Consider the following 23,541-nt stretch of genomic DNA (forward strand, 5'->3'; position numbering starts at 1 on the left):
CCATCTGACTTGATTATTTTCAATTCGATTCGAGTATTTTTGATTCTATTCGAGTATTTTCGATTCGATTCGATTATTTTTTATTCAATTCGAGTATTTTCGATTCGAATATTTTCGATTCGATTCGAGTATTTTCTATTCGATTAGAATATTTTTGATTCGATTCGAGTATTTTCGATTCGATTCCAGTATTTTCAATTTGATTCGAGTATTTTCGATTTGATTCGATTCTTTTCGATTCCATTCAAATATTTTTTATTCTATTGGAGTATGTTTGTTCGACGAATGTATTTTCGATAAGATTCGATTATTTTCAATTTGATTCCATTCGATTCGATTATTTTCAATTCGATTCGAATATTTTCATTTCGATTCGAGTATTTTCAATTCATTTGACTATTTTTGATGCGATTCGAGAACTTTAGATTATTTTCAATTGGATTTGATTTGACTCGAGTATTTTCGATTCCATTCGAGTATTTTCGATTCGATTCGAGTATTTTCGATTCGATTTGAGGATTTTCAGTTCGATTCGAGTATTTTCGATTAGACTCGAGTCGATTCAATTATTTCCCATATGATTCGATTATTTTCGATTCTATTCGAGTATTTTTGATTCGACTCAAGAATTTTCAATTCGATTCGATTCGATTCGAGTATTTTCGAATGGATTCGAGTATTTTTGATTCGATTCTAGTATTTTCGAGTCGACTCGAGTATTTTCAATTCGATTCGATTCGAGTATTTTCGAATTGATTTGAGTACTTTCAAATGATTCGATTATTTTCGATTTGATTCAAGTATTTTTGATTCTATGCGATTCGAGTATTTTCAATTTGATTTGATTCGATTCGAGTGTTTTCGATTCGATTTGAGGATTTTCGACTCGATTCGAGTATTTTGGATTAGATTCAAGTCGATTCAATTATTTCCGATACGATTCGATTTTTTCTGTTCGATTCGAGTATTTTCGTTTCAATTAGAGTATTTTCGATTCAATTCGAGTATTTTCGATTCGATTCGCGTATTTTCAATTCGATTCGAGTATTTTTGATTTGACTCGAGTATTTTCAATTCGATTCTCTTTGATTCGATTATTTTCGATTCGATTCGATTATTTTCGATTTGATGTGATTCGATTATTTTCGATTCGATTCGATTCAAGTATTTTCAATTTGATTTGATTCCATTCGAGTATTTTCGATTCGATTTGAGGATTTTCAACTCGATTTGAGTATTTTCAATTAGACTGAAGTTGATTCAATTATTTCCGATACGATTCGATTATTTTTGATTCAATGTTATTCGATTCGATTTTTTTCAATTCGATTCGAGCATTTTCGATTTGATTTGAGTAATTTCGATTCATTTGCGTAAAATACTCAAATCGAATTGAATTGAAAATACTCGAATCGAATCAACCATACAGGAATTGAATCGAATATAATCGAATCTGAAAAAAAATGAAAAGAAAATAATCGAATCTAATCGACGATACTCGAATCCAATCGAAAATACTTGAATCGAATCGAAAATACTCAAATCGAATCGAATCAAATTGAAAATAATCATAACTATTCGAAAATACTCGAATATATCGAAAATACCCAAATAGAATAGAATAGAATCGAAAATACTCGAATCGAATAGAAAATACTTGAATCGAATGGAATCGAATTGAGAACACTCGAATCGAATCGAAAATACTCAAATCGAAAACACTCGATTCGAATTGAAAATACTCACATCAAATTGAATCGAAAATACTCGAATCGAATCAACCATACTCGAATCGAATCGAGAACAATCGAATCTAATCAACAATACTCAAATCGAATCAAAAATACTCGAATCGAATCGAAAATACACAAATGCAATCGAAAATACTCGAATCGAATGAAAATACCGGAATCGACTCGAAAATACACAAATCGAATTGAAAATACTCGAATCGACTCGAAAATACTCAAATTGAATCGAAAATACTCGAATCAACTCGAAAATACTCAAATCGAATCGAAAATACTCGAATCGAATTGAAAATACTCGAATAGAATTGAATCAAACCGAAAATAATGAAATCGAATTGAAAATAACCGAATCGAATGGAATCCAACCGAAAATAATCAAATAGAATAGAAGATAATCGAATCTAGTTGAAAAAAATCGAATCAACTCGAAAATACTCGAAACAAATGGGAAATAATCGATTCAAATAGAAAATGCTCGAATCAAATAAAAAATACAGGAATAGAATCGAAAATACACGAATCTAATCGAAAATGGTTGAATCGAACAGAAAATACTCAAAATGAATTCAAAATCCTTGAATCAAATCGAAAATACTCAAAGCGAATTGACAATACTCGAGTCGAATCGAAAATAATACAATCAAATCGAAAATACTCGAATCAAATTGAAAATAATTGAATCGACTTGAAAATACTCGAATCAAATCGAGAATAATCGATTCGAATGGCATCGAATCAAACATGATCGAATCGAATCGAAAATACTCCAATCGAGTGGAAAATAATTGAATCGATTTGAAAATTCTCTAATCGAATAGAAAATAGTCTTATTGAATCGAAAATGTTCGAATCAAATAGAAAATAATCGAATAGCATCAAATCGAATCGAAAATGCTCGAATCGAAATAAAAATAATCGAATTGAATGGAATAGAATCGAAAAATCCTCGAATCGAATTGTAAATACTCGAAACGCATTGACAACACTCGAATTGAATTGAAAATAATTGAATCAAATCAAAGATACTCGAATCGAATGGAAAATACTCGAATTGAATTGACAATACTCAAATCGAATCGAAAATACTCGAATCGAATTGGAAATAATCGAATAGAATAAAAAATATTCGAATCAATTCGAAAATAATCGCATCAAATAGAAAATAATCAAATCAAATTGATTCGAGTTGAAAAAAATCGAACCGAATTAAAAATACTCGAATCAAATGGAAAATGATCGAATCGAAATGAAAATAATCGAATCGAATAGAAAATGGTCTAATCAAATAAAAAACACTCGAATATAATTGAAAATGATTAAATCGAATCGAAAATAATCGAATCGAGTCAAAAATACTTGCATCGTATCGAAAATAATCGAATCAACTCGAAAATAATCGAATCGAATAGAAAATATTCTAATCAAAAAAAAATCTAATCCAATCGAAAATACTCGAATCGAATGGAAAATAATTGACTCCATTCGAAAATACTCAAATCGAATAGAAAATAGTCGAATCGAATGGAATCCAACCGAAAATAATCAAATAGAATCGAAAAGAATCGAATCGAGTTGAAAAGAATCTAATCGAATCGAAAATACACAAAACGAATGGGAAATAATCGATTCAAATCGAAAATGCTCGAATCGAATCAATACAGGAATCCAATCGAAAATAAATGAATCTAATCGAAAATGATCGAATCGAACAGAAAATACTCAAAATGAATAGAAAATCCTTGAATCAAATCGCAAATACTCGAAACAAATTGACAAAACTCGAATCGAATCGAAAATAATAGAATCAAATCGAAAATACTGGAATCGAATCAAAAATAAATGATCGAATTGACAATACTCGAATCAAATAGAAAATAATTGGATCGACTTGAAAATACTCAAATCAAATCGAGAATAATCGATTTGAATGGCATAGAATCGAACATGATCGATTCAAATCGAAAATACTCGAATCGAGTGGAAAATAATCAAATCGATTCGAAAATGCTCGAATTGAATAGAAAATAATCGAATAGCATCAAATCAAATCGAAAATGCTCGAATCGAAACAAAAATAATTGAATGGAATAGAATCGAAAATCCTCGAATCGAATCGTAAATATTCGCAACGCATTGACAACACTCGAATCGAATCGAAAATAATTGAATCAAATTGAAGATACTCGAATTGAATGGAAAATACTCGAATCAAATTGACAATACTCAAATCGAATCGAAAATACTCGAATCGAATCGAAAATAATCGAATCGAATAAAAAATATTCGAATCGATTCGAAAATAATCGAATCAAATCGAAAATAATCGAATCAAATAGATTCGAGTTGAAAATAATCGAACTGAATTAAAAATACTCGAATCGAATGGAAAATGATCGAATCCAATCGAAAATGCTTGAATCGAATAGAAAATAGTCAAAGGGAATAAAAAACACTCGAATCTAATTGAAAATGATTCAAATAGAAAATAATCGAATCGAATCGAAAATACTCAAATCGACTGGAAAATACTCGAGTCGACTAGAAAATACTCGAATCGAATCGAAAATAATCGACTCGAATCAAATCGAAACGAAGATACTCAGATCAACTCGAAAATACTCAAATCGAATAGACAATGCATGAATCGAATCAAAAATAATCAAATTGAAAGGAATAGAATCGAAAATCCTCGAATCGAATCGAAAATACTCGAAATGGATTGACAATACTAGAATCGAATATAATCGAATCAAATCGAACATACTCAAATCGAATAGAAAATAATCTAATCAAATTGACAAAACTAGAATCGAATAAAAAATAATCGACTCAAATTGAAAATACTCCAATCAAATCGAGAATACTGGAATAGAATCGAAAATGATCGAATTGCATCAAAAATAGACAAATCGAATAGAAAATAATCGAATCAAATAGAAAATAATCGAATCAAAACAAAAATACTCGAATCGATTCTAAAATAATCTAACCAAATCGAAAATAATCGAATCAAATCAAATTGAACCGAAAATACTCGAATTGAATGTAATAGAATGGAAAATACTAGAAACGAATCGAAAATACTCAAATTGAAACAAAAATAATCGAATCGAATGGAATCGATTTGAAAAAACTCGAATCGAAATGAAAATACTAGCATCTAATTGAAAATGATCGAATCGAATCGAAAATAATTGAATTGAATACAAAATACTCTAATCAAATTGAAAATAATCGAATCGATTCGAGAATATTCAAATCGAATCGAAAATACTTGAATTGAAAATACATTAATAGAATCGAAAAATACTCGAATCGAACGGAAAATAATTGACTCCATTCAAAAATAATAAAATCGAATAGAAAATAGTGGAATCGAATCAAAAATACCGGAATCGACTCGAAAATACACAAATTGAATTGAAAATACTCGAATCGACTCGAAAATCCTCAAATTAAATAGAAAATACTCGAATCGATACGAAAATACTCAAATCGAATCGAAAATACTCTAATCGAATTGAAAATACTCGAATTGAATAGAAAAACTCGAATCGACTCGAAAATACTCAAATCGAAACAAAAATACTTGAATCAACTCGAAAATACTAAAATCGAATCGAAAATACTCTAATCGAATTGAAAATATACGAATTGACTCGAAAATAACTCAAATCGAATCGAAAATATTCGAATCGACACGAAAATACTCAAATCGAATCGAAAATACTCTAATCGAATTGAAAATACTCGAATCGAATCAAAAATAATCGAATCAACTTGAAAATACTCAAATCGAATTGAAAATACTGAAGTCGAATGGAATTGAACCGAAAATAATCAAATCGAATCGAAAATAATCGAATTGAATGGAATCCAACCGAAAATAATCGAATCGAGTCGAAAAAAATCTAAGTGACTCGAAAATACTCGAAACGAATGGGAAATAATCGATTCAAATGGAAAATGCTTGAATCGAATAAAAAATACAGGAATAGAATCGAAAATACACGAATATAATAGAAAATGGTCTAAAGGAACAGAAAATACTCAAAATGAATCGAAAATCCTCGAATCAAATCGAAAATACTCGAAACAAATTGACAAAACTCGAATCGAATTGAAAATAAATGATCGAATTGACAATACTTGAATCAAATAGAAAATAATTGAATCGACTTGAAAATACTCGAATCAAATCGAGAATAATCGATTTGAATGGCATAGAATCGAACATGATCGATTCGAATAGAAAATACTCGAATCGAGTGGAAAATAATCAAATCGATTCGAAAATGCTCGAATTGAATAGAAAATAGTCTTATCGAATAGAAAATGCTCGAATCAAATCGAAAATAATCGAATAGCATCAAATCAAATCGAAAATGCTCGAATCGAAACAAAAATAATCGAATTGAATGGAATAGAATCGAAAATCCTAAAATTGAATCGAATTGTAAATACTCAAAATGCATTGAAACACTCGAATCAAATCGAAAATAATTGAATCAAATCGAAGATAGTCGAATCGAATGGAAAATACTCGAATCAAATTGACAATACTCAAATCCAATCGAAAATACCCGAATCGAATAGAAAATAATCGAATCGAATAAAAAATATTCGAATCGATTCGAAAATAATCGAATCGAATTGACCAAACTTGATTCGAATAAAAAATAATCAACTCAAATTGAAAATACGCCAACCGAATCGAGGATACTCCACTCGAATCGAAAATAATCGAATTGAATCGAAAATAGTCGAATCGAATTGAAAATACTAGAATCGAAGCGAAAATAATCGAATCGAAACGAAAATACTCGAATCGATTCTAAAATAATCGAATCAAATAAAATTGAACCGAAATGATCAAATTGAATGTAATAGAATGGAAAATAGTAGAAACGAATCAAAAATACTCAAATCGAAACGAAAATAATCGAATCGAAAGGAATCGAATTGAATAAACTCGAATCAAAATGAAAATACTCGAATCTAATTGAAAATGATCGAATCGAATCGAAAATAATTGAATTGAACGCAAAATACTCTAATCAAATTGAAAATAATCGAATCAACTCGAGAATATTCAAATCGAATTGAAAATACTCGAATTGAATCGAAAATACCTTAATAGAATAGAAAATAATCGAATCAAATGGAATCAAATCGAAAAAAAATCTAATCCAATCGAAAATACTCGAATCGAATGGAAAATAATTGACTCCATTCGAAAATACTCAAATCGAATAGAAAACACTCGAATCGACTCGGAAATACTCAAATCGAATCGAAAATACTCGAATCGACTAGGAAATACTAAAATCGAATCGAAAATACTCTAATCGAACTGAAAATACACGAATCGACTCAAAAATACTCAAATCGAATCGAAAATACACTAATCGAATTGAAAATACTCAAAACGAATCGAAAATAATCTAATCGACTTAAAAATACTCAAATTGAATTGAAAATACTCGAGTCGAATGGAATCAAATCGAAAATAATCAAATAGAATCGAATATAATTGAATTGAATGGAATCCAACTGAAAATAATCAAATAGAATCGAAAATACTCGAATTGAATCGAATTGAATTGAAAATACACGAATCGAATCGAAAATACTCGAATCGAATCGAAAATCCTCAAATCGAATCGAAAATATTCGAATCCCTTCCAAAATACTCGAATCGAATCGAAAATATTCGAATCAAATCGAAAATACTCGAATGGAATCGAAAATCATCAAATCAAAACCAAAATACTCGAATATATTCCCAAATAATCGAAACGAATAAAAAACCTCGATTCGAATAGAAAATATTCGATTCAAATCGACGAAAATACTCGAATTGAATACAAAATACCCGAATTCAAATGAATCGAATTGAAAATACTTGAATCGAATCGAAAATACTTGAAACGAATCGAAAAAATTGATTTGAATAGAAAATACTCAAATCCAATCGAAAATACTCGAATCTAATCGAAAATACTCGAAACGAATCAAAAATCCTCAAATCGAATCGAAAATACACGAATCCATTCCAAAATACTCGAATCGAATCAAAAATACTCAAATCCAATAGAAAATACTCGAAACGAATCAAAATACTCGAATGGAATCGAGAAACCTCAAATTGAATTGAAAATACTCAAATCCATTCCAAAATACTCGAATCGAAGGAAATACTCTAATCGAAATGAAAATACTCGAATCGAATAGAATCGAATCGAAAATACTCGAATGGAATCGAAAATCCTTAAATCGAATCGAAAATACTCAAATCACTTCCATAATACTCGAATTGAATCAAAAATATTCAAAATACTCGAATGGAATCTAAAATCCTCAAATTGAAACAAAAACACTCAAATATATTCCAAAATACTCAAAACGAATTGAAAAAACTCGATTCATATAGAAAATACTCAAATCGAATAGAATCGAAAATACTCGAATCGAATAGAAAATACCCGAATTCAAAGAATCTAATTGTAAATACTTGAATCGAATTGAAAATACTCGAATCGAATCGAAAAAACTTGATTCGAACGAAAATAATCAAATCCAATCGAAAATACTCGAATCGAATCGAAAATACTCGATCGAATAGAATTGATTTGAAAATACTCAAATCGAATCGAAAATACTCGAATCGAATCGAAAGTACTCAAATCGAATTGAATCGAATTGAGAATACTCGAATTGAATCGAAAATACACGAATCGAATAGAAAAAACTTGAATCAAATCGAATTGAATTGAATTAAAAACACTCGAATCGATTCGAAAATACTCGAATCGAATACAAAATACTCGAATCGAATAAAAAAAACTCGATTCAAATAGAAAATACTCGAATCGAATTGAATTGAAAATACTGAATCGAATGAACAATTCGTGAATTGAATCGAGAATAATCGCATCGAATCGACAATACTCGAATTGAATCAAAAATACAAGAAATCGAATGAAAAATACTCAAATCTAATCGATAATACTCGAATTGAATGAAATTGGATTGAAAATACACAAATCGAATCGAAAGTACTTGAATTGAATAGAAAGTACCCGAATTCAATAAAAACGAATTGGAAATACTTGAATCGAATCGAAAATACTCGAAACGAATCGAAAATACTCAAATCAAATAAAAAAAACTTGACTCGAATAGAAAATACTCGAATGGAATCGAAAATACTCGATTGGAAAAGAAAATCCTCGAATCCATTCCAAAATACTTGAATCGAATTGAAAATACTCGAATCGAATCGAAAATACTCGAATCGAATCGAAAATACTCGAATCGAATCGAAAAAACTTGATTCGAATCAAAAATACTCAAATCCAATAGAAAATACTCGAAAGGAATCAAAATACTCAAATGGAATCGAAAATCCTCAAATCGAATTGAAAATACTCGAATCCATTCGAAAATACTTGAATTGCACCAAAAATACTCGAATCGAAACGAAAATATTCAAATCGAATCGAATTGAATTGAAAATACTTGAATGGAATAGAAAATACTTGAATTGAATCGAAAATCCTCGAATTGAATCGAATTGAATTGAAAATACTCGAATCGAATGAAAATACTCCAATCGAATCGAAAATACTTGAATAGAAAATACCCGAATTCAAAAGAAGCGAATTGAAAATACTCAAAACGAATAGAAAATACTCTAATAGAATCGAAAAAACTTGATTCGAATCGATAATAATCAAATCCAAACGCAAATACTCGAAACGAATGGAAAATACTCGAATGGAATCGAGAATCCTCAAATCGAATCGCAAATACTCGAAACCATTTCAAAATACTCCAATCGAATCAAAAATACTCGAATCGATTGGAAAATACTCAATTCGAATCAAATTGAATTGAAAATACTCGAATCGAATCGAAAATACTCGAATCGAATTGAAAATACTCGAATCGATCAAAAAATCTTGATTCGTATCAAAAATAATCAAATCCAATAGAAAATACTCGAAACGAATCAAAATACTCGAGTGGAATCGAAAATCCTCAAATTGAATCGAAAATACTCGTATCCATTCCAAAATACTCAAATAGAATTGAAAGTACTCGATTCGAAACGAAAATACTCGAATCGGATCGAATTGAATTGAAAATATTCGAATCGAATCGAAAATACTCGAATGGAATAGAAAATCCTCAAATCGAATCGAAAATACTCGAATCCCTTCCAAAATACTTGAATCGAAATGAAAATATTCGAATGGAACCGAAAATACTCGAATGGAATCGAAAATCCTCAAACCGAAATGAAAATACAAGAATATATTCCAAAATGCTCGAAACGTTTCGAAAAAACTCGATTCGAATAGAAATACTCGAATCAAATAGATCGAAAATACTCGAATCGAATAGAAAATACCTGAATTCTAAAGAATCGAATTGAAAATACTTGAATCGAATCGAAAATACCCGAATTCAATAGAAGCGAGTTGAAAATAATTAAATCGAATCAAAAATACTAGAAACGATTCGAAAATACTCGAATCGAATCGAAAAAAATTGATTCAAATCGAAAATACTCAAATCCAAACGAAAATACTAGAATGGAATCCAATATAATCTAATCGATTTGAATCGAATTCAAAATACTCGAATTGAATCGAAAATCCTCAAATCGAATCGAAAATCCTCAAATATATTCCAAATTACTCGAATCGAATCGAAAATACTCGATTGGATCGAAAATACTCGAATTAAATCGAATTGTTTGAAAATACTTGAATCGAATGGAAAATACTCGAATCAAATCGAAAATCCTCGAATCGAATCGAAAATTCTCAAATAGAATAGAAAATACTCGAATCGAATCGAAAAAACTTGATTCGAATCGAAAATTTTCAAATCCAATCAAAAATACTCGAAACGAATCGAAAATTCTCGAATGGAATCAAAAATGCTCAAATCATATTGAAAAACCTCCAATCCATTCCAAAATACTCTAATCGAATCGAAAATACTTGAATCAAATAGAAAATACTCGAATCGAATCGAAAATACTCGAATATATTTGAAAATACTCGAATCGAATCGAATTAAATTGAAAATACTCGAATCGAATCGAAAATACTCGAATATATTCTAAAATACTTGAATCGAATCGTAAATACTCGAATCGAATCGAAAATACTCGAATCGAATGAAAATACTCGAATCGAATTGAATCGAATTGAGAACACTCGAATTGAATCGAAAATACTCGATTCGAATAGAAAATACTCTAAGCGAATCGAAAATACCCGAATTGAATCGAAAATAATCTAATCGAATTGAAAATACTCGAATCGAATCGAGTATACTTGAATTGAATCGAAAATAATCGAATCGAATCAAAAAACTCAATTTGAATAGAAAATACTCAAATCGAATTGAATCGAAAATACTCGAATCGAATTAACAATACTCGAATCCAATCGACAGTACTCGAATCCAATTGACAGTACTCGAATCCAATCGAAAATAGGCAAATGAATCGAAAATGCTCGAATCCAAACGAAAAACTCAAATATAATTGAAAATAATCAAATCGAATGGAATCAAATCAAAATATATCAAATCTTATTGAAAATACATTCATCGAATCGGAAGTATTCCATTCGAATAGAAAATATTCGAATGGAATCGAAAAGAATCGATTCAAATCGAAAACACTCAAATGGAATAGAAAATCCTCAAATCGAATCGAAAATACTCGAATCCATTCAAAAATACTCGAATGGAATTGAAAATACTCGAGTCGAAATGAATTGAATTGAAAATACACGAATTGAATAGAAAAAACTCGAATCCAATCAAAAATACTTGAATCGAATAGAAAACACTTGATTCGATTCAAAAATATTCAAATCCAAACGAAAATACTCAAATCAAATAAAAAATACTCGAATGGAAATGAAAATAGTCAAATCGAATAGAAAATACTCAAATCCATTCCAAAATACTCGAATCGAATTGAAATTACTCGAATCGAGTTGAAAATACTCGAATAGCATCGAAAAAACCTGAATCGAATCGAACAAATTTGATTCGAATTGAAAAAACTTGAATCGGATCGAAAACACTATTTTCGATTGGAAAACACTCAAATCAAATCGAAAATACTCAAATCGAGTTGAAAATACTTGAATTGAATAGAAAATACTCGAATCGAATGAAAATACTCGAATTGAATAAAAAATACTCGAATCGAATTGAAAATCCTCAAATCGATTCGAAACAATCGAATATATTCCAAAATACTCGAATCTAATCGAAAATACTAGAATCGAATCGAAAATACACGAATCAAATCAAATCGAATTGAAAATACTAAAATCTAATCGAAAATACACGAATCGAATAGAAAATACTCGAATTGAATCAAATCCAATTGAAAATACATGAATCGAATAGAAAATACTCGAATCGAATCGAAATACTCGAATCGAATCGAAAAAAATTGATTTGAATCGAAAATAATCAAATACAATCGAAAATACTCGATCGAATTGAAAATACTCGAATCGAATAGAAAATACTCGAATTCAATAGAATAGAATCGAAAATAGTCGAATCGAATTGAAAATACTCGAATTGAATCGAAAATACTCGAATCGAATCGATTGGAAATGAAAACACTCGAATCGAACAGAAAATAGTCGAATCAAATCGAAAATTCTTGAATAGAATCCAATCCAATTGAAAATTTTCGAATTGAATCGAAAATACTCGAATCAAATAGAAAATACCCGATTTCAATAGAATCAAATTAAAAATACTTGAATCGAATCGAAAATACTCGAAACGAATTGAAAATACGCGAATCGAATCGAAAAAACTTGATTCGAATCGAAATTCTCAAATCCTATCGAAAATACTCGAAACGAATCAAAAATACTCGAATGGAATCGAAAATCCTCATATCACATCGAAAATACTCTAATCCATTCCAAAAAATTTGAATCGAATCGAAAATACTCAAATCGAATAGAAAATACTCGAATCAACTCAAGTTGAATTGAAAATACTTGAATCGAATCAAAAATACTCGAATGGAATCGAAAATCCTCAAATCCAATCAAAAATACTCGAATATATTCCAAAATTCTCGAATTGAATTGAAAATACTCGAATCAAAACGAAAATACTCGAATCTAATCGAATTGTTGAAAATACTCGAATAGAATAAAAAATACTCGAATCAAATCGAAAAGAGTTGAATCGAATCGAAAATTCTCAAATAGGGGATCCCTGGGTGGCGCAGCGGTTTGGCGCCTGCCTTTGGCCCAGGGCGCGATCCTGGAGACCCGGGATCGAATCCCACGTCAGGCTCCCGGTGCATGGGACCTGCTTCTCCCTCTGCCTGTGTCTCTACCTCTCTCTCTCTCTCTCTCTCTCTCTGTGACTATCATAAATAAATAAAAATAAATAAATAAAAAGAAAATTCTCGAATAGAATCGAATCGAATTGAAAATACTCAAATTGATTCGAAAATACTCGAATCGAATAGAAAATATCCGAATTCAATAGAAACGAATTGAAAATACTCGAATCGAATCGATAAAACTTGATTTGAATAGAAAATTCTCAAATCCTATCGAAAATACTCGAAACGAATCGAAAATACTCAAATGGAATCGAAAGTACTCAAATCAATTCGAAAATACTCGAATCCATTCCAAACTACTCGACTCGAATCGACAATACTCGAATCGAATCGAAAATACTCGAATCGAATCAAAAATACTCGAATCGAATCAAATTGAATTGAAAATACTCGAATCGAATCGAAAATGGTCGAATGGAAGAGAAAAATCCTTAAATCGAACCGAAAATAGTCGAATATATTCCAAAATACTCGAATCGAATCGAATTGAATTGAAAAAATCGAATCGAATTGAAAATACTTGAATCGAATAGAAAATACTAAAATCGAATCGAAAATACTCGAATCGAATCGAATTGAATTGAAAATACTCGAATCAAATCGAAAATACTGTAATGAAATCGAAAATCCTCAAATCGAATCGAAAATATTCGAACATATTCCAAAATACTCGAATCGAATCGAAAATACTCGAATCGAATCGAAAATACTCGAATCAAATCGAAAATACTCGAATCGAATCGAAAATACTCAAATCCATTCAAAAATACTCGAATCAAATCAAAAATACGCGAATCGATTTGAAAATACTCGAATCCATTCCAAAATAATCGAATCGAATCGAAAATACTTGAATCGAAATGAAAACACTCAAAAAAAAAAAAGAAAAAAAAAAGAAATGAAAACACTCGAATCGAATCAAAAATACTGTAATGGAATCGAAAATCCTCAAATCGAATTGAAAATACTCGAACATATTCCAAAATACTCGAACTGAATAGAAAATACTCGAATCTAATCGAAAATACTCGAATCGAAATGAAAACACTCGAATTGAATCGAATTGAATTGAAAATACTCGAATCAAATCGACAATCCTTGAATCGAATAGAAAACACTCGAATCGAATCGAAAATACTCGAATCGAATAGAATCTAATAGAAAATACTTCAATCGAATTGAATCAAATTGAGAACACTTGAATTGAATCGAAAACACACGAATCGAATCGAAAAAACTTGAATTGAATCAAATTGAATCGAATCAAATCGAATTGAATGGAAAATACTCGAATTGAATAGACAATACCGAATTCAATAGAATCAAATTGAAAATACTTGAATCTAATTGAAAATACCTGAATCGAATAGAAAATACACGAAACAAATCGAAAATACTCGAATCAATTTGAAAAAACTTGATTCAAATCGAAAATACTCAAATCCAATCGAAAATACTCGAATCAAATCGAAAATCCTCGAAAGGAATCCAAAATCCTCAAATTGAATCGAAAATACTCAAATCCAATTGAATCGAATTGAGAACACTCGAATTAAATTGAAAATACATGAATCGAATCGAAAATACTCGAATCGAAAGGAAAATACTCGAATCGGATTGAATCGAACTGAGGACACTCAAATTGGATCGAAAATACATGAATCGAATAGTAAAAACTCGAATCGAATCTAATTGAATCGAATTTAAAACCCTCGAATCGAATTGAAAATACTCGAATCGAATAGAAAATACTCGAATTGAATTGAATCGAACTGAGAACACTCGAATTGAATCGAAAATACACAAATCGAATAAAAAAACTCGAATCAAATCAAATTGAATCGAATCGAAAATACTCAAATCGAATCAAATTGAATTGAAAATACTCGAATCGAATCGAAAACACTCGAATCAAATCGAAAACACTCGAATCGAATTGAATCGAATTGAGAACACTTGAATTGAATCAAAAATACACGAATAAAATAGAAAATACTCGATTCGATTTGAATTGAATCGAATTGAAAACACTAGAATCGAATAAAAAATACTCGAATTGAATAGAAAACACTCGAATCGAATTGAATAGAATCGAATTGAAAATACTCGAATCGAATTGAAAATACTCGAATCAAATCGAAAAAACACGAATAGAATTCAAAATACTCGAAACGAATAGAAAAAACTCGATTTGAATGGAAAATACTCGAATCGAATAGAATCGACAATACTCAAATCGAATAGAAAATACCCGAATTCATAGAATTTAGTTCAAAATACTTGAATCGAATCGAAAATACTCGAATCGAATCGAAAATACTCGAATCAAATCGAATTGAATTGAAAATACTCGAATCGAATCGAAAATACACGAATGGAATAGAAAATCCTCAAATCGAACCGAAAATTGTCGAATATATTCTAAAATACTCGAATCGAGTCTAATTGAATTGGAAATATTCGAATCAAGTCGAAAATACTCGAATCGAATAGAAAATACTCGAATCGAATCCAAAATACTCAAATCGAATCCAAAATACTCGAAATGAATAAAAAACTCGATTTGAATAGAAAATACTCGAATCGAATTGAAAATAATCGAATAGAATCAAATCAAATTGAAAATAATTGAATTGAAACGAATTGAAAATACTGGAATAGAATTGAATCGAAAATACTCAAATAGAATCGAATTGAATCGAAAATACTTGAATCGATCAAAATTACTCAAATAGATCAAATCGAATCGAAAATACTCCAATTGATTCGAAAATATTCGAATCAAATCGACTCGAATTGAAAATACTTGAATCGAATAGAAAATACTCGAATCGAATAGAAAGTACTCGAATCGAATCGAATCTAATTGAATATACCCGAATAGAATTGAAAATACTCGAATCAAATCAAATCAAATAGAAAATAATCGAATCGAATCAAAAATACTAGAATCGAATAGAAAGTACTAGAATCGAATCGAATCTGATTGCAAATAGTCGAATCGAATAGAAAATACTCGAATCAAAAATATTCGAATCAATTCAAATCAAATAGAAATTAATCGAATCAATCAAATTGAAAATACTGGAATCTAATTGAATCGAAAATACTCAAATCAATCAAATTGAATTGAAAATAATCAAAACGATTCGAAAATATTCGAATTGATCGAAAATACTCAAATAGAATCGAATTGAATCGAATAACTCGAATGGAATAGAAAAAACTCGAATCGAATCAAATTGAAAATAAATGAATCAAATCGAAAATACTGGAATCGAATCGAAAATACTCGAATCGACTCGAAAAACTCAATTCAAATTGAAAATAATCAAATCCAATTGAAAATATTCAAATCGAATTGAAAATACCCGAATGGAATTGAAAATCTTCAAATCAAATCGAAAATACTCGAATCCATTCCAAATACTTGAATCGAATCGAATATACTCGAATCGAATTGAAAATACTCGAATCAAATCGAAAATACTGGAATTGAATAGAAAATCAAGTTTTCTCCATTCGATTCGAGTATTTTCAATTAGATTCTAATGAATTCGGGTATTTTATATTCGATTTGATTATTTTCGATTCAATTTGAGTATTATCAATTCGATTTGATTCTATTCGAGAATTTTTTATTTCACTCGATTATTTTCGATTTTATTCAAGTATTTTCAAACAATTCGATTCAATTCGAGTATTTTCGATTCGATTCGAGTATTTTGGAATATATTTGAGGATTTTCTATTCCATTCGAGTATTTTCTATTCGAATCAATTTTTTTTATTTGATTTGAGTATTTTCGATTCGATTCGAGTATTTTGGAAGGGATTCGAGTATTTTCCATTCGATTTGACGATTTTCTATTCCATTCGAGTATTTTCTACTTGAATCAAGTTTTTTTTATTTGATTCGAGTATTTTCAATTCATTTTGAGTATTTTCTATTGGATATGGGAATTTTCGATTCGATTCGAGTATTTTGGAATGGATTCGAGTATTCTCGATTCGAGTTGAGGATTTTTTACTCCATTCGAGTATTTTCTACTTGAATCAAGTTTTTTTTATTTGATTCAAGTATTTTCGATTCGTTTCGAGTATTTTCTATTGGGTTTGGGTATTTTCGATTCGATTCGAGTATTTTGGAATGGATTCGAGATTTTCGATTCGATTTGACGATTTTCTATTCCATTCGAGTATTTTCGATTCATTTCGAGTATTTTCTATTGGATTTGGGTATTTTCGATTCGATTCGAGTATTTTGGAATGGATTCGAGTATTTTCGATTCGATTTGAGGATTTTCTATTCCATTCGAGTATTTTCTATTCTAATCAAGTTTTTTTTTATTTTTTGGGTATTTTCAATTCGTTTGGAGTATTTTCGATTCGTTTCGAGTATTTCCATCTATTCTATTGAATTCAGGTACTTTCTATTCGATTCAAGTATTTTCAATTCGATTCGAGTATTTTGGAATGGATTCGAGTATTTTCGATTCGATTTGAGGGTTTTTGATTCCATTTGAGTATTTTCGATTCGAATCAAGTTTTTTTGATTTGATTCACGTGTTTTCGATTCGTTTCAAGTATTTTATATTGGATTTGGGTATTTTCGATTCGATTCGAGTCTTTTGGAATGGTTTCGAGTATTTTCGATTCGATTTGAGGATATTTGATTCCATTCGAGCATTTTCGATTCGAATCAAGTTTTTTATATTTGATTCGAGTATTTTCGATTCTTTTCGAGTATTTTCTATTGGATTTGGCAATTTTTGATTCGAATCGAGTATTTTGGAATGGATTCGAGTACTTTCCGTTCGATTTGAGGATTTTTTATTCCATTCGAGTATTGTCGATTCGAATCAAGTTTTTTTTATTTGATTCAAGTATTTTCCATTCGATTCGAGTATTTTGGAATGGATTTGAGTATGTTCGATTCGATTTGAGGATTTTCTATTCCATTCAAGGATTTTCTATTCAAATCAATTTTTTTATTTGATTCGAGTATTTTCCATTCGATTCGAGTATTTTGGAATGGATTCGAATATTTTCGATTCGATTTGAGGATTTTCTAATCCATTAGATTATTTTCGATTCTAATCACGATTTTTTGATTTGATTCGAGTATTTTCGATTCGATTCGAGTATTTTGGAATGGATTCGAGTATTTTCGATTCGATTTGAGGATTTTCTATTCCATTCGAGTATTTTCGATTCAAATCAAGTATTTTTTATTTGATTCGAGTATTTTCAATTTGAGTCGAGTATTTGGGATGATTTCGAGTATTTTCGATTCGATTTGAGGATTTTTGATTCCATTCGAGTATTTTCGAGTCGTTTCGAGTATTTTTTATTAGATTTGGGTATTTTCTATTCGATTCGAGTATTTTGGAATGGATTCGAGTATTTTCAATTTGATTTGAGGATTTTTGATTCTATTCGAGTATTTTCGATTCGAATCAAGTTTTTTTTATTTGATTCGAGTATTTTCTATTCGATTCGAGTATTTTCTATTGGATTTGGATATTTTTTATTCGATTCGAGTATTTTGGAATGGATTTGAATATTTTCGATTCGATTTGAGGATTTTCTATTCCATTCGGTTATTTTCGATTCGAATCAAGTTTTTTTTATTCGATTCGAGTATTTTCGATTCGATTCAAGTATTTCCAATTCGATTCTATTGAATTCAGGTACTTTCTATTCGATTAGAGTATTTTGGAATGGATTCGGGTATTTCCAATTCAATTAGAGGATTTTTTGATTCCATTCGAGTATTTTCGATTGGAATCAAGTTTTTTTGATTTGATTCGAGTATTTTCGATTCGTTTCGAGTATTTTCTATTGGATATGGGAATTTTCGATTCGATTCAAGTATTTTGGAATGGATTCGAGTATTCTCGATTCGATATGAGGATTTTTGACTCCATTCGAGTATTTTCGATTCGAATCAAGTTTTTTTTATTTGATTCAAGTATTTTCGATTCTTTTCGAGTATTTTCTTTTGGATTTGGGTATTTTCGATTCGATTCGAGTATTTTGGAATGGATTCGAGATTTTCGATTCGATTTGAAGATTTTCTATTCCATTCGAGTAGTTTCGATTCGTTTCGAGTATTTTCTATTGGATTTGCGTATTTTCGATTAGATTCGTGTATTTTGGAATGGATTCGCGTATGTTCGATTCGATTTGAGGATTTTCTATTCCATTCGAGTATTTTCTATTGAATTTGGGTATTTTCGATTCGATTCGAGTATTTTGGAATGGATTCGAGATTTTCGATTCGATTTGAAGATTTTCTATTCCATTCGAGTAGTTTCGATTCGTTTCGAGTATTTTCTATTGGATTTGCGTATTTTCGATTAGATTCGTGTATTTTGGAATGGATTCGCGTATGTTCGATTCGATTTGAGGATTTTCTATTCCATTCGAGTATTTTCGATTCGAATCAAGTTTTTTTTATTTGATTCGAGTATTTTCTATTCGATTCAAGTATTTTGGAATGGATTCGAATATTTTCCATTCGATTTGAGGATTTTCTATTCCATTCGAGTATTTTCGATTCAAATCAATTTTTTTTTATTTGATTCAAGAATTTTTGATTCGTTTCGAGTATTTTATATTGGATTTGGGTATGCTCGATTCGATTCGAATATTTTGGAATGGATTCCAGTAATTTTTATTGGATTAGAGATTTTTCTCTTCCTTTCGAGTATTTTTGATTCGAATCAAGGTTTTTTAATTTGATTGGAGTATTTTTGATTCGTTTCGAGTATTTTCGATTCGCTTCAAGTATTTCCAATTCGATTCTATTGAATTCAGGTACTTTCTATTCGATTCGAGTATTTCCGATTCGATTCTAGTATTTTCTACTGGATTTGGGTACTTTCGATTCGATTCGAGTATTTTGGAATGGATTCGAGAATTTTAGATTCGATTTGAGGATTTTCTATTCCATTCGAGGATTTTCGATTAGAATCAATTTTTTTGATTTGATTCGAGTATTTTCGATTCATTTTGAGTATTTTCTATTGGATTTGGGTATTTTCGATTCGATTCGAGTATTTTGGAATGGATTCGAGTATTTTCAATTCGATTTGAGGATTTTCTATTCCATTCGAGTATTTTCGATTCTAATCAAGTTTTTTTTATTTGTCGAGTATTTTCAATTCGTTTCGAGTATTTTCGATTCGTTTCGAGTATTTCCATCTATTCTATTGAATTCAGGTACTTTCTATTCGATTCAAGTATTTTCGATTCGATTCGAGTATTTTGGAATGGATTCGAGTATTTTCGACTTGATTTGAGGATTTTTGATTCCATTCGAGTATTTTCGATTCGAATCAAGTTTTTTTTTTGATTCACGTATTTTCGTTTCGTTTCAAGTATTTTATATTGGATTTGGGTATTTTCTATTCGATTCGAGTCTTTTGGAATGGTTTCGAGTATTTTCGATTCGATTTGAGGATATTTGATTCCATTCGAGCATTTTCGATTCGAATCAAGTTTTTTATATTTGATTCGAGTATTTTCGATTCTTTTCGAGTATTTTCTATTGGATTTGGCAATTTTTGATTCGAATCGAGTATTTTGGAATGGATTCGAGTACTTTCCGTTCGATTTGAGGATTTTTTATTCCATTCGAGTATTGTCGATTCGAATCAAGTTTTTTTTATTTGATTTGAGTATTTTCCATTCGATTCGAGTATTTTGGAATGGATTCGAGTATGTTCGATTTGATTTGAGGATTTTCTATTCCATTCGAGGATTTTCTATTCAAATCAATTTTTTTATTTGATTCGCGTATTTTCAATTCGTTTCGAGTATTTTCTATTGCATTTGTGTATTTTCGATTCGATTCGAGTATTTTGGGATGGATTCGAGTATTTTCTATTCGATTTGAGGATTTTCTATTCTATTCGATTATTTTCTATTCTAATCACGATTTTTTGATTTGATTCGAGTATTTTCGATTCGATTCGAGTATTTTGGAATGGATTCGAGTATTTTCGATTTGATTTGAGGATTTTCTATTCCATTCCAGTGTTTTCGATTCAAATCAAGTTTTTTTTATTTGATTCAAGTATTTCAATTCGAGTCGAGTATTTTGGATGGATTCGAGTATTTTCGATTCGATTTGAGGATTTTTGATTCCATTCGAGTATTTTCGAGTCGTTTCGAGTATTTTTTATTAGATTTGGGTATTTTCTATTCGATTCGAGTATTTTGGAATGGATTCGAGTATTTTCAATTCGATTTGAGGATTTTCTATTCCATTCGAGTATTTTCTACTTGAATCAATTTTTTTTATTTGATTTGAGTATTTTCGATTCGAGTATTTTGGAAGGGATTCGAGTATTTTCCATTCAATTTAACGATTTTCTATTCCATTCGAGTATTTTCTACTCGAATCAAGTTTTTTTTATTTGATTCGAGTATTTTCAATTCGTTTCGAGTATTTTCTTTTGGATTTCGGAATTTTCGATTCGATTTTAGTATTTTGGAATGGATTCGAGTATTTTCGACTCGATTTGAGGATTTTCTATTCCATTCGAGTATCTTCGATTCGAATCAAGTTTTTTATTTGATTCGAGTATTTCGATTCGTTTCGAGTATTTTCCATTCGATTCAAGTATTTCCAATTCGATTCTATTGAATTCCGGTACTTTCTATTCGATTCGAATATTTTCGATTTGATTTGAGTATTTTGGATTGGATTCGATTATTTTCGATTCGATTTGAGGATTTTCTATTCCATTCGAGTAGTTTCGATTCGTTTCGAGTATTTTCTATTGGATTTGTGTATTTTCGATTCGATTCGAGTATTTTGGAATGGATTCGCGTATGTTCGGTTCGATTTGAGGATTTTCTATTGGATTTGGGTATTTTCGATTCGTTTCGAGTATTTTCTGTTGGATTTGCGTATTTTCGATTCTATTTGAGTATTTTGGAATGGATTCGAGTATTTTCGTTTCGATTTCAGGATTTTCTATTCCATTCGATTATTTTCGATTCGAATCAAGTTTTTTTTATTTGATTTACATATTTTCGATTCGATTCAAGTATTTCCAATTCGATTCTATAGAATTCAGGTACTTTCTATTCGATTCGAGTATTTTGGAATGGATTCGAGTATTTTCATTTCGATTTGAGGATTTTCTATTCCATTCGATTATTTTCGATTCGAATCAAGTTTTTTTTATTTGATTTACATATTTTCGATTCGATTCAAGTATTTCCAATTCGATTCTATAGAATTCAGGTACTTTCTATTCGATTCGAGTATTTTGGAATGGATTCGAGTATTTTTGATTCGATTTGAGGATATTTGATTCCATTCAAGTATTTTCGATTGGAATCAAGTTTTTTTTATTTGATTCGAGTATTTTTGATTCGCTTCGAGTATTTTGGAATGGATTCGAATATTTTCCATTCGATTTGACGATTTTCTACTCTATTCGAGTATTTTCGATTCGATTCGAGTATTTTCTATTGGATTTGGGTATTTTCGATTCGATTCGAGTGTTTTGGAATGGATTCGAGTATTTTCGTTTCGATTTGAGGATTTTCTATTCCATTCGAGTATTTCCGATTCGTTTCGTGTATTTTCTATTTGATTTGGGTATTCTCGATTCGATTCGAGTATTTTGGAATGGATTCGAGTATTTTTTATTCGATTTGAGATTTTTCTATTCCTTTCGAGTATTTTTGATTCGAATCAATGTTTTTAATTTGATTGGAGTATTTTCGATTCGTTTCGAGTATTTTCGATTCGATTCAAGTATTTCCAATTCGATTCTATTGAATTCAGGTACTTTCTATTCGATTCGAGTATTTTCGATTCGATTCGAGCGTTTTGGAATGGATTCGAGTATTTTCGACTTGATTTGAGGATTTTTGATTCCATTCGAGTATTTTCGATTCGTTTCGAGTATTTTCTATTGGATTTGGTTATTTTCGATTCGATTCGAGTATTTCGGAATGGATTCGAGTATTTTCGACTTGATTTGATGATTTTTGATTCCATTCGAGTATATTCGTTTCGAGTATTTTCTATTGGATTTGGGTATTTTCGATTCGATTCGAATATTTCGGAATGGATTCGATTATTTTTGATTCGATTTGAGGATTTTCTATTCCATTCGAGTAGTTTCGATTCGTTTCGAGTATTTTCTATTGGATTTGGGTATTTTCGATTCGATTCGAATATTTCGGAATGGATTCGATTATTTTCGATTCGATTTGAGGATTTTCTATTCCATTCGAGTATTTCCGATTCGTTTCGAGTATTTTCTATTTGATTTGGGTATTCTCGATTCGATTAGAGTATTTTGGAATGGATTCGAGTATTTTTTATTCAATTTGAGATTTT

Source organism: Vulpes lagopus, chromosome 19 (genome assembly GCF_018345385.1).
Source record: "Vulpes lagopus strain Blue_001 chromosome 19, ASM1834538v1, whole genome shotgun sequence".
Taxonomy (NCBI): Eukaryota; Metazoa; Chordata; class Mammalia; order Carnivora; family Canidae; genus Vulpes; species Vulpes lagopus.